Genomic DNA, 15,703 nt, shown 5'->3' on the forward strand with positions numbered 1-15,703 from the left:
GGATTGCTGGGTCATATGGTAGTTCTATTTGTAGTTTTTAAAGGAACCTCCATACTGTTCTCCATAGTGGCTGTACCAATTCACATTCCCACCAGCAGTGCAAGAGTGTTCCCTTTTCTCCACACCCTCTCCAGCATTTATTGTTTCTAGATTTTTTGATGATGGCCATTCTGACTGGTGTGAGATGATATCTCATTGTAGTTTTGATTTGCATTTCTCTAATGATTAATGATGTTAATCATATTTTAAATGTTTTGTATTTCATGATGGTTTGACATGTTGGGAGGCCTTGCTGGCCTGGGAGAAATAATAATCAACTGTGAACATATCTTTTATATGCAAACAACAAATCTCAAGTCCATACCCGCAACAGCTTTCTTTATCTAACTCTCACACTCCAAGCCAGTATTTCCCTTGCCCTAAATCACTGCAGAAAACTGGAGACCACCCGTATAGCCTAGAGCTCACTAACATTATTCACACTCTCTAATCCTAAACTGTTTTCCTGCCTGTCTCGCTTTTTCCACGGAAACCACAATAAAGGCTCTGGGCTATGCTTTCCTCTCACTCCTGCTTTTGTCTCCTGACCAGACTGAAGCTTCATCATGTGGCCCTGTGTGGGGTAGAGGGACCCCTCCTCTTGGAAGTGTAAGTCATGAAAGTCTTCTCTCAATGGCACTGCCCTCTGTGTCATCATCTGGTCACCTCCATAAGTTAAAATCCCACAGGTACATTTTAATACAAAGTCCAAAGGCTGTCAGGCTGGAGACCTAGGAGGAGAAAATGTTGCAGTTGAAGTTTGAAGGCAGTCTGCTGGTAAAATACCTTCTTGCTCCAGGACAGTTTGTCTTTTGTTCTAGTCAGACCTTCAGCTGATTGGATGAGGTCCACCGGCATCATGGAAGGCAATTTCCTTTCCTCAAAGTCCACTGACTTAAATGTCCAGAATAATGTTTGGCCAAATATCTGGTCACTGTGACTTAGGCAAGTTGACCTGTAAAATTAACCATCTCAAGAACCTTAGAGAAAATACTTCCCACATTACACTGGGACCCCAAAGAGCCTAATAGGATAAGATACACTGTTCACCCTCAAGCCTGGCAACCAGACAAAAAGGAAAGACAAGGGTAGGGGCAGATTTGCGCTTATAGTTTGACAAGCCAGGGGTCACATCAAGCTGTGAATGTAGTCTGAGGTGGTCTGTGACCCATACAAATGCCAAACTACTCTAGAGGATGGTACCTTCATTCTTGGTATAAGGAAATCCCTATAATTAGTTGACCAGCATGTGGTCAAACATAACCAACCACAAAAGGAAACAAACCTCCCCAAATAAGAACCAAAAGAAATAAGAGAAAGCAGAACTGAACAAAGACTTCAGACTGTAAATGCCAAAGATTTTTAAATGTCTCCACTTATTAACCTGTATCTGTTAGCTTTACTGAATAGCAAATGATCTCAAAACTTCCGGCTGGAAGTGCCACTTCTGACTCCCTGGTGAAACTGGTAAAGATTATTTTTCCAAAATAAGTCTCAGGACTTCCCTGGTGGTGCAGTAGTTGAGAATCCACCTGCCAATGCAGGGGACACAGGTTTGAGCCCCAGTCTGGGAAGAAACCACATGCTGTGGAGCAACTAAGTCCATGCGCCACAACTACAGAGCTCGTGTGCCACAACTACTGAAGCCCGCACGCCTAGAGCCAGTGCTCCACAACAAGAGAAGCCACCACAATAAGAAGCCCGTGCACTGCAACGAAGAGTAGCCCCTGCTAGCTGCAACTAGAGAAAGCCCGTGCACAGAAACAAAGACCCAACGCAACCAAAATATAAATAAATAAATTAATTAATTAAAAAATAAAGTCTCCAGAAATGGTCCTATGGGCATATAACAAATGAGGAAGAATTTATTCAAGAAAACCTACAAAAACTTAGCAAGAACAGCAAAAGTCTTTGGAACTTGAATCACTACCTACTTCTTCCTTACTCCGTCCCATCTCAACATGACAAAAGTCTACTCCAGATGGCCACAGACAACAGGCTCCCTCTCCCAGCAGCTCCCAGACTGAGGGTTATAACATTCTCTTGGGAGAGGCAGGGTGCTGACATGTTCTCATTCTCTCCCCAGATATTCATTGTGGAGGCAAGAGTGGCTAAGAGATTGGGGCTCTTTCTTCTGTCCAGTTCTTATTGACAAAGGTTTTGTCCCTATGGACAAAGGCTCTACCTTGGGTGTGGTGCATGGAAAATACTGGAACCCCAACTGTCCTCGCCCCTGTCTGAAAAGTAAGGTGTCCATGCTAGGATTGGTAAGCCAAGATGACCTGAGGCTACTACCCCCTCCAGCTCCTAAAGCAGGTGACAGAGAAGTGTGCCTATCCCTACCTTCTGCTCTAGAGTTCAGAGATTTTGCCCAGGGAGAAGCAGGTCATATAACAAAGAGATCTGAAGGTCTTCCCAAAGGAGCTGACTTTATTTGCAACAGAATGTGGGAGAGTTCAAACTGAAGAGTTCCCTTAAAACATAATGGAGCTTGTGGTAAAAAGCAATTAAGTGGAGACTGGTGCAAGAGGGAAGAGATATGGGAACATTTGTATATGTACAACTGATTCGCTTTGTTATAAAGCAGAAACCAACACACCATTATAAAGCAATTATACTCCAATAAAGATGTAAAAAAAAAAAAAAAAAAAAAAGAGGAGACTGGTAGATTCATTAGAGATAAAAGCTAACCTGCAGGCTAGTTGGTTTACCAGAGAGAATCAGGGAAAGGAACAGCTGCAAGAGTCCTTCTGGGATCAGGGCAAGTCCCAAACACCGACGTCAAAAACCATCCCTGCACAGGAGCCCAAAAACCTAATTAGATCAAGCCAAGGTCTGGGCTGAACACTTCCCATGGCCTGCTGTGCCTGCCCAGATGCACATGTCCAGCTGGGGCATTTCCTCTCCGTCCTCATGCACATGCTCTCTTACAAGTCACAGGTTCAAAGATAAAAATGACTGTACCCCATGCCTGCAAAGCTGGGCCTGCCCATCTGTCCTACCCGCTGCCTTCCTTAACACCCAGGGAAAGACCTTGATGCCATGGTCACTGGGCTACATGTAGGAAAGCAGTCTGTGCCAGGACTCTGCCTGGGTGGGACCCTCACCCGTCACAGACAGTACCTGATGCCTTGGCTGCCAATCCCCTGTTTGTATCTCCTAACATTCTCTTTCTCCACAGAAAAGCCAAGAATTTGATATTCTTGTCTCTGGGTCTGCCTACCCTTGGGGCAATCAAGGCCCTTCTGCCCACCATTTGGAAAGCAAGTGTAGGACAGGCCCATAGCTTAATGAAGTAAATTGACATCAGTCTATGAGTGACTTAGACCAAGGGTTTTCCCAGTGAGCTCTGTGCAGAATATGCTCATGTTTTCCATGGAACACAGTCACCCAGGCCCCGTGCTCATCCACCACATGACACACTGTCACCCATGAACTAAGCTAGCCTTTCCTTGGAAGGTTCTAGGACAGGGCCATGGGGATCAGGTCTTGAAGGGGCCTCTTCTGATGTAGCTCTTGTCTTTGGTGGCGAGAGATGCCACAGGAAGGTGCTTCAGATGCAGCCATGACTCTGGCTCCCTTGAGCACTGACAGTCCACAGGCAGTGAGTGGCAGAGTCCCCTAGGTACAGAGAGCTTCGGGTTCCTTTCTGAAACCCTGGCACATGAGCCCATTCATTTGCAGGAGACCAACACTTTTGTCTTTTGAATCACATAATTCTTAGTTTAGGTGTATGTTTTCAAGATGCTCAGTAATCGAATTCACGGTATAATGTGGCTGACATATTTTCTTATATGCACTTAAGTTGTTTAAAAAACAGTCAAAAAAATTAAAAGAGTTATTTCTTGTTAGAGGTCATTTCCAAAATAATGTTTTTATATGTAGCATGGGTGAATATTTAAGACTATACTTGGGAGCCCCATGACATACACGAGGCCCCAGGGAGAGTCTGGTGTCTGTGCCTGGTAATAGCAATAGCCATTTGCTGATAAAGTTGTAGGCCCAATTAAACATGATTTTGAACCTACATGACCAGGACTCTAAAGAACTAGAAATAAAAAGCAACCACTTAAAAACTAAAAATAAATTGCCATAACAAATCCCTTGAAATCCCTCAAATAGATAAACCTGAAATAAATAAAATGATAACCTTCGGACTCTGCACATGTATCAAATGTCATTCCCTTTCTTCTTTTTTCGGAGAGTACAATGTTACCACTTTCACAAAATCTTCACTAGCTACTGTAGGAAGAGTTAGTCATCTCCACAGAAATTCATTTGTATACATTTTAACAGCACTTATAACATTGTAATGAGTTTGAGGTTGTCTAAAACTGTAAGCTTCTTTGGACTGGGATCCTAATCTTATGAATATTTTCCAAAAACCTAGCACGGAGAAGATTGTGTTTGCTAAATAAATTAATCTATTATATTTTTTTGTTAAATACAACTAAAATTAACAACTCTAAAATCAAATGACTCAAATATAAATAACAAATTTTTTTAAAAAAATCCATGACTAAAATAAATAAGAAACTAAAAATTAATAGTTATAAGAATAAAATATGTATTAAAATTAAGTTAAAATAACTCAGAAATTAAATAATTTTAAAGTATGTATGTAATTGAAAATAACTTCAAAGCTGAATCTGAAAATATGTAACCAATTAAAGGGAATAGCTATAGCTTTGGGGAAGATGTTGGCAGTTGTTCTCTCATAAGCTCTAAAGCTGCTCGCTATATCGAAGTGCAAAACTGGTATAGAGAAGGGCAGCTGCGGTGGTGGAAATGAGAGAGCAGACAGACCCTCCAGGAAAGAAGGGTGGAAGAGCAGAGCTGAGAAAACTCCAGAAGCAAGATGCCATATTTGTTAGCATTTCATAACAACAACAGGAGAGAAAAGCTATTTAAATCATACTGCTTTCTACAAATTTGAGGTAAAAAGATTCATATAAAGTTTAGTTACAGAAAAATATTGGTGTTGAATTCCAGGCAACAGTACCACAGAGGGCAAAGGGGCATACTTTCAGAATAACAGCACAAAGAAAATGAAAGCATTTCTTCTTGATGTACTTCACGAATTGTAATGTGCTTTTTCCAAAAATAAAGAAAAAGGCCTTAAGAAAATGATACAAGTCATTAAATGACATCATAAGTTAGAATTAGAACAACTCAGAAATGAAAGGACAGACCTCAGAAAAGAATGAGAAAAAAAATGAAAAATCATTTATGAATGAATTATAAAGCAAAAGCAAAGTGACAATGTCTTATGAGAGATGGAAGGTGAAAATGCTAAAAAAAGAAATTAAACAAGAGATTATAAAGATTTGAGAAAAAATGTCAAAATTTGAAGATAAGCACTGGAGATGAATAATTGGAGTGCCTGAAAAAGGAAACCAAAGCCAAGAAACAAAGCAAATATTAAAAGTTATAATTCAGAAAAATTCCCTGGAAATAAGGAAATATGTTCAAACTGTAGGTTGACAGGGCACACTGAGCAGTGACTCAGAACCAATGGCAGGATTTGAGCTAGTAAAGAAATCCTTGGGCATCTAGGAAAAAAAAGAGCAAATAATATACTGTATAAAGGAAAAAAAAAATAGGGTTTCATCACCATTTCTGAGGGCAGTATTTTATGTCAGAAGAAAATAGAGTAACATGTTTAAAGACACTCATGGAAAGGAGCTGTGAGCCATGAGTTTTATAGCTGAAAAACTGATCTACAGTATAAACGTATGAATGTCCAAGTCACCATGCAAGACCTCAGGTAATATTGTTCTCATGACCCCTAGAGGGATGAGCAAACTGAGCACAGCTAAACGCCTAGAAAGGACATAGGACAGATGGTAAACACTAAATCTGCAACGGCTTTGTCCAGCAAAGAGTGTATGACAGAAAGCATGACCTCAGTGGCAGGCACCAGGGTAATTGCCTCAAATAATTTATTAAGAGCTATCTTTGTTTTTGGTATTTTTTATGTAAAATTCTTTTGAAACAACTGGGAATAAATATTGTTTAACATAAAAATTCCAACATTAAATGTAAAGAATATTGCCAAAACTAATTCTAAACCCATGCACCTCAGAAACTAAATACCTGGTGCTACATTAGCTAACTTGGGAGAGTTGTATGCAGGGAGGAGCCTCGGGGCACTGGCTGCTGTTGGCCTCCTGGCCAGAGAAGACAGCAAGTACCTGTTTTAACAAGTCAGCTCAGCAGGAGCCTCTGTGCTTTTCTTTTCCCACTGCTGAGTTTTCCTTCCCCCAGCCTTCAATGCAAGACCTAGTCTTTCATCCTCTGAGAAGGGAAGTCAAGTGCCCACCTGATGCTCAGTCCCTGAAGATCCCTTGCTTCTCTTTTTATTTTACAGTGTTTCTTGCTTACCACACAACAACCATGGCTGGCATAAGTGAGGAAGAGAAATTCCTTAATGACAGTATTTTCTGTGTCTGTGTGTCTTACCATGTCTGATTTTAAAGCAGCAAAGAAATCATTCATGTCGACAAAGAACTGAAGTGCCAAAGTTCAGAGATTTCACTTAATTAACATAATGAGGAGTAGAAATAGTTTCATAGTAGATCACATATCAGATTTAATGACATTTCTTGGAGAAACAGTCAGTCAGTGAATTAGGATTGATGGAAGCAATTTTCACATATTGAGGTATGGGTAAGTCATTCTGGCTTATACATGAGTTAACTTGAATTTTTTTGCTAACTAAAACAACCTGTTTGAGTCCTATCAAACATACATTGTACATCTGCTTTAATTATTAAAGAAAGGGTACATTGACCAGAAGTAAGAATGTCCATGTTAAAAATAAAGATTAGAAAAATCTACCACATGGGGGAAACAGACAGCACTTGGAAAACTGCAGCATCCGTATTCTGCTTTCTCCTTGGTATCCTCATTGCATGTTCCTTGAAGAGCCCAGATTGTACTTTCCACAGGCTTTTACTCTTTAAGGAAACAATGTGGAGGACTGATTTCAGAGAACAGTAATAAACCATGGGGCTGACAGGGTCTTGGTGCTCCATCCGGGTGTCAGGCCTGTGCCTCTGAGGTGGAAGAGCTGAGTTCAGGATACTGGTCCACCAGAGACCTCCCAACTCCACGTAATATCAAATGGTGAAAGCTCTCCCAGATATGTCCCTCTCAACGCTAAGACCCAGCACCACTCAACGACCAGCAAGCTACAGTGCAGGACACCCTGTACCAAACAACTAGCAAGACAGGAACACAACCCCATCCATTAGCAGAGAGGCTGCCTAAAATCATAATAAGGTCACAGACACCCCAAAACACACCACTGGACGTGGTCCTGCCCACCAGAAAGACAAGATCCAGCCTCATCCAACACACAGGCACTAATCCTCCCCACCAGGAAGCCTAAATAACCCACTGAACCAACCTTAGCCACTGGGGGCAGACACCAGAAACAACGGGAACTACAAACCTGCAGCCTGTGAAAAGGAGACCCCAAACACAGTAAGTTAAGCAAAATGAGAAGACAGAGAAACACACAGCAGATGAAGGAGCAAGGTAAAAACCCACGAGACCAAACAAATGAAGAGGAAATAGGCAGTCTACCTGAAAAAGAATTCAGAGTAATGATAGTAAAGATGATCCAAAATCTTGGAAATAAAATGGAGAAAATACAAAAAACATTTAACAAGGACTTAGAAGAACTAAAGAGCAAACAAACAATGATGAACAACACAATAACTAAAATTAAAAATTATCTAGAAGGAATCAACAGCAGAATAACTAAGGCAGAAGAACGGATAAGTGACCTGGAAGATAAAATAGTGGAAATACCTACTGCAGAGCAGAAAAATGAAAAAAGAATGAAAAGAATTGAGGACAGTCTCAGAGACCTCTGGGACAATATTAAATGCATCAACATTTGAATTATACACGTCCCATAAGAAGAAGAGAAAAAGAAAGGGACTGAGAAAATATTTGAAGAGATTGTAGTTGAAAACTTCCCTAATGTGGGAAAGGAAATAGTTAAGTCCAGGAAGCACAGAGAGTCCCATACAGGATAAATCCAAGGAGAAATACGCCAAGACACATATTAATCAAACTATACAAATTAAATACAAAGAAAAAATATTAAAAGCAAGGGAAAAACAACAAATAACATATAACGGAATCCCCATAAGGTTAACAGCTGATCTATCAGGAGAAACTCTGCAAGCCAGAAGGGAGTGGCAGGACATATATAAAGTGATGAAAGGGGAAAACCTACAACCAAGATTGCTCTACCCAGCAAGGATCTAATTCAGATTTGAGGAGAAATTAAAAAACTTTACAGACAAGCAAAAGCTAACAGAATTCAGTGCCACCAAACCAGCTTTACAACAAATGCTAAAGGAACTTCTCTAGGAAGGAAACACAAGAGAAGGAAAAGACATACAAAAACAAACCCAAAACAATTAAGAAAATGGTAATAGGAACATACATATCGATAATTACCTTAATGTAAATGGATTAAATGCTCCCACGAAAAGACACAGACTGACTGAATGGATACGAAAACAAGACCCATATATATGCTGTCTATAAGTGACCGACTTCAGACCTAGGGACACATACAGACTGCAAGTGAGGGGATGGAAAGACATATTCCATGCAAAAGGAAATCAAAAGAAAGCTGGAGGAGCAATTCTCATATCAGACAAAATAGACTTAAAAAAAAGACTATTACAAGAGACAAAGAAGGACACTACATAATGATCAAATGATCAATCCAAGAAGAAGATATAACAATTGCAATTATTTATGAAACCAACACAGGAGCACCTCAATACATAAGGCAAATGCTAACAGCCATAAAATGGGAAACTGACAGTAACACAATCATAGTAGGGGACTTTAACACCCCACTTTCACCAATGGACAGATCGTCCAAAATGAAAATAAATAAGGAAACACAGCTTTAAATGATACATTAAACAAGATGGAATGAATTGATATTTATAGGACATTCCATCCAACAACAACAGAACACACTTTCTTCTCAAGCGTTCATGGCACATTTTCCAGGATAGATCATATCTTGAGTCACAAATCAAGCCTTGGTAAATGTAAGAAAATTGAAATCGTATCAAGTATCTTTTCTGACCACAACGCTATGAGACTAGATATCAATTACAGGAAAAACTTACAAGAAATACAAACACATGGAGGCTAAACAATACACTACTAAATAAGCAAGAGATCACTGAAGAAATCAAAGAGGAAATCAAAAAATACCTAGAAACAAATGACAATGAAAACACGATGACCCAAAACCTATGGGATGCAGCAAAAGCTGTTCTAGGAGGAAAGTTTATAGCAATACAATCCTACCTCAAGAAAAAAGAAACATCTCAAATAAACAACCTAACCTTACACCTAAAGCAATTAGAGATAGAAGAACAAAAAAACCCCAAAGTTAGCAGAAGGAAAGCAATCATAAAGATCAGATCAGAAGTAAATGAAAAAGAAATGAAGGAAACAATAGCAAAGATCAGTAAAGCTAAAAGCTCGTTCTTTGAGAAGATAAACAAAATTGATACACCATTAGCCAGACTCATCAAGAAAAAAAGGGAGAAGACTCAAATCAATAGAATTAGAAATGAAAAAGGAAAAGTAACAACTGACACTGCAGAAATACAAAGGATCATGAGAAATTATTACAGGCAGCTCTATGCAATAAAATGGACAATCTGAAAGAAATGGACAAATTATTTGAAAATCATAACTTTCTGAGACTGAACCAGGAAGAAATAGAAAATATAAACAGACTAACCACAAGCACTGAAATTGAGACTGTGATTAAAAATCTTCCAACAAAGAAAAGCCCAGGACCACACTGCTTCACAGGCGAATTCTATCAAATATTTAGAGAAGAGCTAACACCTATCCTTCTCAAACTGTTCCAAAATATAGCAGAGGTAGGAACACTCCCAAACTCATTCTAAGAGGCCACCATCACCCTGATACCAAAACCAGACAAAGATGTCACAAAGAAAGAAAACTACAGGCCAATATCACTGATGAACATAGATGCAAAAATCCTCAACAAAATACTAGCAAACAGAATCCAACAGCACATTAAAAGGATCATACACCATGATCAAGTGAGGTTTATTCCAGGAATGCAAGGATTCTTCAATATATGCAAATCAATCAATGTGATACACCATATTAACAAAATGAAGGAGAAAAACCATATGATCATCTCAAAAGATGCAGAAAAAGCTTTTGACAAAATTCAACTCCCATTTATGATAAAAATCCTCCAGAGAGTAGGCATAGAGGGAACTTACCTCAACATAATAAAAGCCATATACGACAAACCCACAGCCAGCATCGTTCTCATTGGTGAAACTCTGAAACCATTTCCACTAAGATCAGGAACAAAACAAGGTTGCCCACTCTCATCACTCTCATTCAACATAGTTTTGGAAGTTTTACCCACTGCAATCAGAGAAGAAAAAGAAACAAAAGGAATCCAAATCGGAAAAGAGAAGTAAAGCTGTCACTGTTTGCAGATGACATATTATAAACAGAGAATCTTAAAGACACTAACAGAAAACTACTAGAGGTAATCAATGAATTTTGTAAAGGAGCAGGATACAAAATTAATGCACAGAAATCTCTTGCATTCCTATACATTAATGATGAAAAATCTGAAAGTGAAATTAAGGAAACACTCCCATTTACCACTGCAACAAAAAGAATAAATACCTAGGAATAAACCTACCTACGGTGATAAAAGACCTATATGCAGAAAACTATAAGACATTAATGAAAGAAATTAAAGACTATACAAACTGATGGAGAGATATACCATGTTCTTGGATTGGAAGAATCAATATTGTGAAAATGACTCTACTACCGAAAGCAATCTACAGATTCAATGTAATCCCTATCAAACTACCAATGGTATTTTTCACAGAACTAGAATAAAAAATTTCACAATTTGTATGGAAACACAAAAGACCCTGAATAGCCAAAGCAATCTTGGGAAAGAAAAATGGAGCTGAATGAATCACGCTCCTGGACTTCAGACTGTATTACAAAGCTACAGTAATCAAGAGAGTATGGTACTGGCACAGAAACAGAAGTATAGATCAATGGAACAGGATAGAAAGTTGAGAGATAAACACACACACATATGGTCACCTTATTTTTGATAAAGGAAGTAAGAATATACAATGGAAAAAAGACAGCCTCTTCAATAGTGGTGCTGGGAAAACTGGACAGCTACATGTAAAAGTATGAGATTAGATCACTCCCTAACACCATACACAAAAATAAGCTCAAAATGGATTAAAGACCTAAATGTAAGGCCAGAAACTATCAAACTCTTAGAGTAAAACATAGGCAGAACACTCTATGACATAAATCACACAAGATCCTTTTTGACCCACCTCCTAGAGAAATGGAAATAAAAACAAAAATAAACAAATGAGACCTAATGAAACTTAAAAGCTTTTGCACAGCAAAGGAAACCATAAACAAGACCAAAAGACAACCCTCAGAATGGGAGAAAATATTTGCATATGAAGCAACTGACAAAGGATTAATCTCCAAAATTTACAAGCAGCTCATTCAGCTCAATATCAAAAAAATAAACAACCCAATCCAAAAATGGGTAGAAGACCTAAATAGCCATTTCTCCAAAGAAGATATACAGACTGCCAACAAACACACGAAAGAATGCTCAACATCACTAATCGTTAGCGAAATGCAAATCAAAACTACAATGAGGTATCACCTCACACCAGTCAGAATGGCCATCATCAAAAAATCTACAAACAGTAAATGCTGGAGAGGGTGTGGAGAAAAGGGAACACTCTTGCACCGTTGCTAGGAATGTAAACTGGTATAGCCACTATGGAGAACAGTATGTAGGTTCCTTAAAAAACTAAAAATAGAACTACCATACGACCCAGCAATCACACTACTGGGCATATACTCTGAGAAAACCATAATCCAAAAAGAGTCATGTACCACAATATTCATTGCAGCTCTATTTACAATAGCCAGGACATGGAAGCAACCTAAGTGTCCATCGACAGATGAATGGATAAAGATGTGGCTCATATATACAATGGAATATTACTCAGCCATAAAAGAAACGAAATTGAGTTATTTGTAGTGAGGAGGATGGACCTAGAGTCTGTCATACAGAGTGAAGTAAGTCAGAAAGAGAAAACCAAATACCACATGCTAACACCTATATATGGAATCTATAAAAAGGGAAAAAAATGCTTATGAAGAACCTAGGGGCAGGACAGGAATAAAGATGCAGACGTAGAGAATGGACTTGAGGACACAGGGAGTGGGAAGGGTAAGGTGGGATTAAGGGAGAGAGTGGCATGGACTTATATATATTACCATATGTAAAACAGACAGCTAGTGGGAAGCAGCTGCATAGGTCAGGGAGATCAGCTCGGTTCTTTGTGACCACCTAGAGGGGTGGGATAGGTAGGGTGGGAGGGAGGGAGACGCAAGAGGGAGGAGATATGGGGATATATGTATATGTATAGCTGATTCACTTTGTTATAAAGCAGAAACTAACACACCATTATAAAGCAATTATACTCCAATAAAAATGTAAAAAAAAAAAAAGAAAAGACCTAACACAGCCAAAAATAAAAATAAATAAATAAATTTATTAAAAAAAAAGAAAAGAAAAGAAGTACAAACTTCCAGTTGCAAAGTAAATGAGTCATGGGTATGAAATGTACATTGCGGGGAATACAATCAATCACTATGTAATATCTTCGTATGGTGACATATTGTAACCAGACTTACCTTGGTGATCAATTTGGAATGTTACAAATATCAGATCGCTATGTTGTGTAGCAGGAACTAACATAATGTTGTAGATCAATTATACTTGAAAAAAAAACGGGGACTTCCCTGGTGCTCAGTGGTTAAGAATCGGCCTGCCAATGCAGGGGACCCGGGTTCAGTCTCTGGTCCGGGATGATCCCACATGCCGCAGAGCAACTAAGCCCGTGTGCCACAACTGCTGAGCCTGCGCTCTAGAGCCCGCGAGCCACAACTACTGAAGTCCACACGCCTGGAGCCCGTGCTCCGCAACAAGAGAAGCCACCGCAATGAGAAGCCCATGAACCGCAATGAAGCGTAGCCCCTGCTCGCCGCAACTAGAGAGAGCCTGCACACAGCAACAAAGACCCAATGCAGCCAAAAAGAAAATAAATTTAAAAAAAGAAGAAAGAAAAACAAACAAACAAACTCACTCATATAAAAAGAGATCAGATTTGTGGCTCCCAGAGGCAGAGGTTGGAGGAAGGGGCAATTGGATGAAGGCAGTCAAAAGGCACAAACTTCCAGGTGTAAGATAAATAAGTACTAGGGATGTAATGTACAGCATGATAAATATAATTCATGCTGCTGTATGTTATATATGAAAGTTGTTAAGAGAGTAAATCCTAAGAGTTCTCCACAAGAAAAAGAATTTTTATTTCATTTTGCATCTATGTGAGCTGATGTTCATTAAACTTATTGTGATAATCACTTCATGCTGTATATAAATCAGATCACTATGCTGTACTCCTTAAACGTATACAGTGCTGTATGTCAATTATATCTCAATAAAAGTGGAAGAAAAAATAAAGTGTTAAAAAGATAAATAAAATAAAGATTAAATGCTTCCCTTGATGCCAATGCTTGTACTCCTTTGATGATAAGGCTCCCTTCTCAGGGGCCAAGGCGATGCTGACTCACTGTGTACATGCTGATCTGTTGTTTCTCTTTCTTTTTTTTGAAACCTTGAATGAATATATCACTGACTTGTTTGATGTTCTTTGTTCCGAAAAGATATAAAACTGTGCTGAAAACCATGCTTCTCTGGAGCAGTTCCTCAGAGTTATCTGAGAGGCTGTCTCCTGGGCTATAGTCTTCAGTTTGGCTCAAATAAAACTCTCTTCTATTCCTATTATAGACTGTTTATTGATTATTTCTGTTGGCAGGATGCAGCACCGTTTGTCAAATCATGGTTGAATCACAACCATAGGTTGCGTACAGATGTAGATTTTGGTAAAAATCAACAAAAGCTTATTGCTACATGGAATTTACAACATAGAGCATTATACATACTATTATTATTTGCACATTCTGTGCTGTATATGCTTTATGTATAGTAAACCACATTACTTATAGTAAACTGATGTATATATAATTTTTTTCTGGAGAGCTGGGTATTAAACGTTTACTTGCATGTCATTATATCAACCTCACTGGAAGTGCTGCAGACATTTGAAGCACAGCGCCCTCGCTCAGCTTGGCAGTGTCCAACTGCTGGAGACTCAGCCATCTCTGTGGCTACAGACTTCCATTGTGTCTAGTTGGGGTCCCGCAGGGGTCCAGTTGCTGGTCAGGAAATCAGCAGAGTGCCTAACAGTTGTAACTGGAAGAAACACAGCCCCTCATTTTCCTCTCCCAGTAGCAGACAGTCCAGGTGAAATGAGAAAAGGCTGTGCCTATAAAGCTTACAGAGCTCAATTTTAGCTATTTAAAGCTGAATTTAATAGAAAGGTCTGTCACGGGACCTACTGCCTGTGTGACATAAAGCTACACGTGCCAGAGTGGCTTTTGCAGACAGAAGAAATTGGAAATGCATTCAGAGGCTGCTTTTCGATGCTCCCAGCCAAGAAAAGTCAGTTGCTTCCAGGCTAGATGGGGGGCAATTGTGCTGTGGCCGACAGCTGCAAGTGGGCCCCTCCCCAGCAAAAGGCACTTGCTTTGGCTCTGACACAGAGGTGGGTTGAAAGTTCTGAACAGTCAGGGAATTGAAATCATGTGACTAGTATAAATCCTTGTGGCCTTCCCTGTTCCTTCTCTCAGCGTCCCTGTGTGGGTCCCTAGTGAGAACACACATGGTCACGTGGTGGCAGATCCTAGTTTTCTAGGATATGCCAGGGTAGACCGAGTGAGAACAAAAGCTGGAAAAGAAAGAGTGGCTTCTATAAACAATCCAGAATTGGAGAGAGCTTGTTATTGCTTCCTCCAAAGGAGGGACCCCTAGCTCTCTGTCAGAGTGAGCCAAACCAGGGTGTGAGAAAGCTCTTCTCTGGGGGGGCAGCTCTGAGATAATGGCCCAGGAAGCCTGTCTCTATCTACCCTCCTCAACAGCAGGAGACAGATAAGATACATGACACATTTATGTGAAGCTTCCAACCAGGAGCCCAGGATCATCTTTTGTCTCCAGGGAAGTTTCTACTTTTTAATGATCTCTCTGAACAACTGGGGTGCCATTTACAGGGAAAATACCTTTTACCCTCAAACTCTCCATGCACTACAGAAGAAGGTGGCAGCTCACTTTTCACAATTTCTGATCTTTTCAGAGCTAAGTAGGTCACGGTTTCTTAACGGGTTAGTTAGTTAGGTGGATGGATAAATGGATAGAGAAAATGGTTAATCTGGGTTTTTTTGCTTAAAATTAGGAATTATTCTGATTATTATTAGGAGAATCCATAATCCTGGTTCCTCATTTTCCATTTAAAATGTAAATGTTATGTAAATCCATAATCCTGGTTTCCAATTTTCTATTTAAAATGTAAATGAGTGTTTATATCCTGGATATTCATACTAAAAATGAACATGTCTTGGTTTTCCTTTTTACCACAATTGTAGACTC

The sequence above is a fragment of the Tursiops truncatus genome, chromosome 7, assembly GCF_011762595.2.
Source record: "Tursiops truncatus isolate mTurTru1 chromosome 7, mTurTru1.mat.Y, whole genome shotgun sequence".
NCBI lineage: Eukaryota > Metazoa > Chordata > Mammalia > Artiodactyla > Delphinidae > Tursiops > Tursiops truncatus.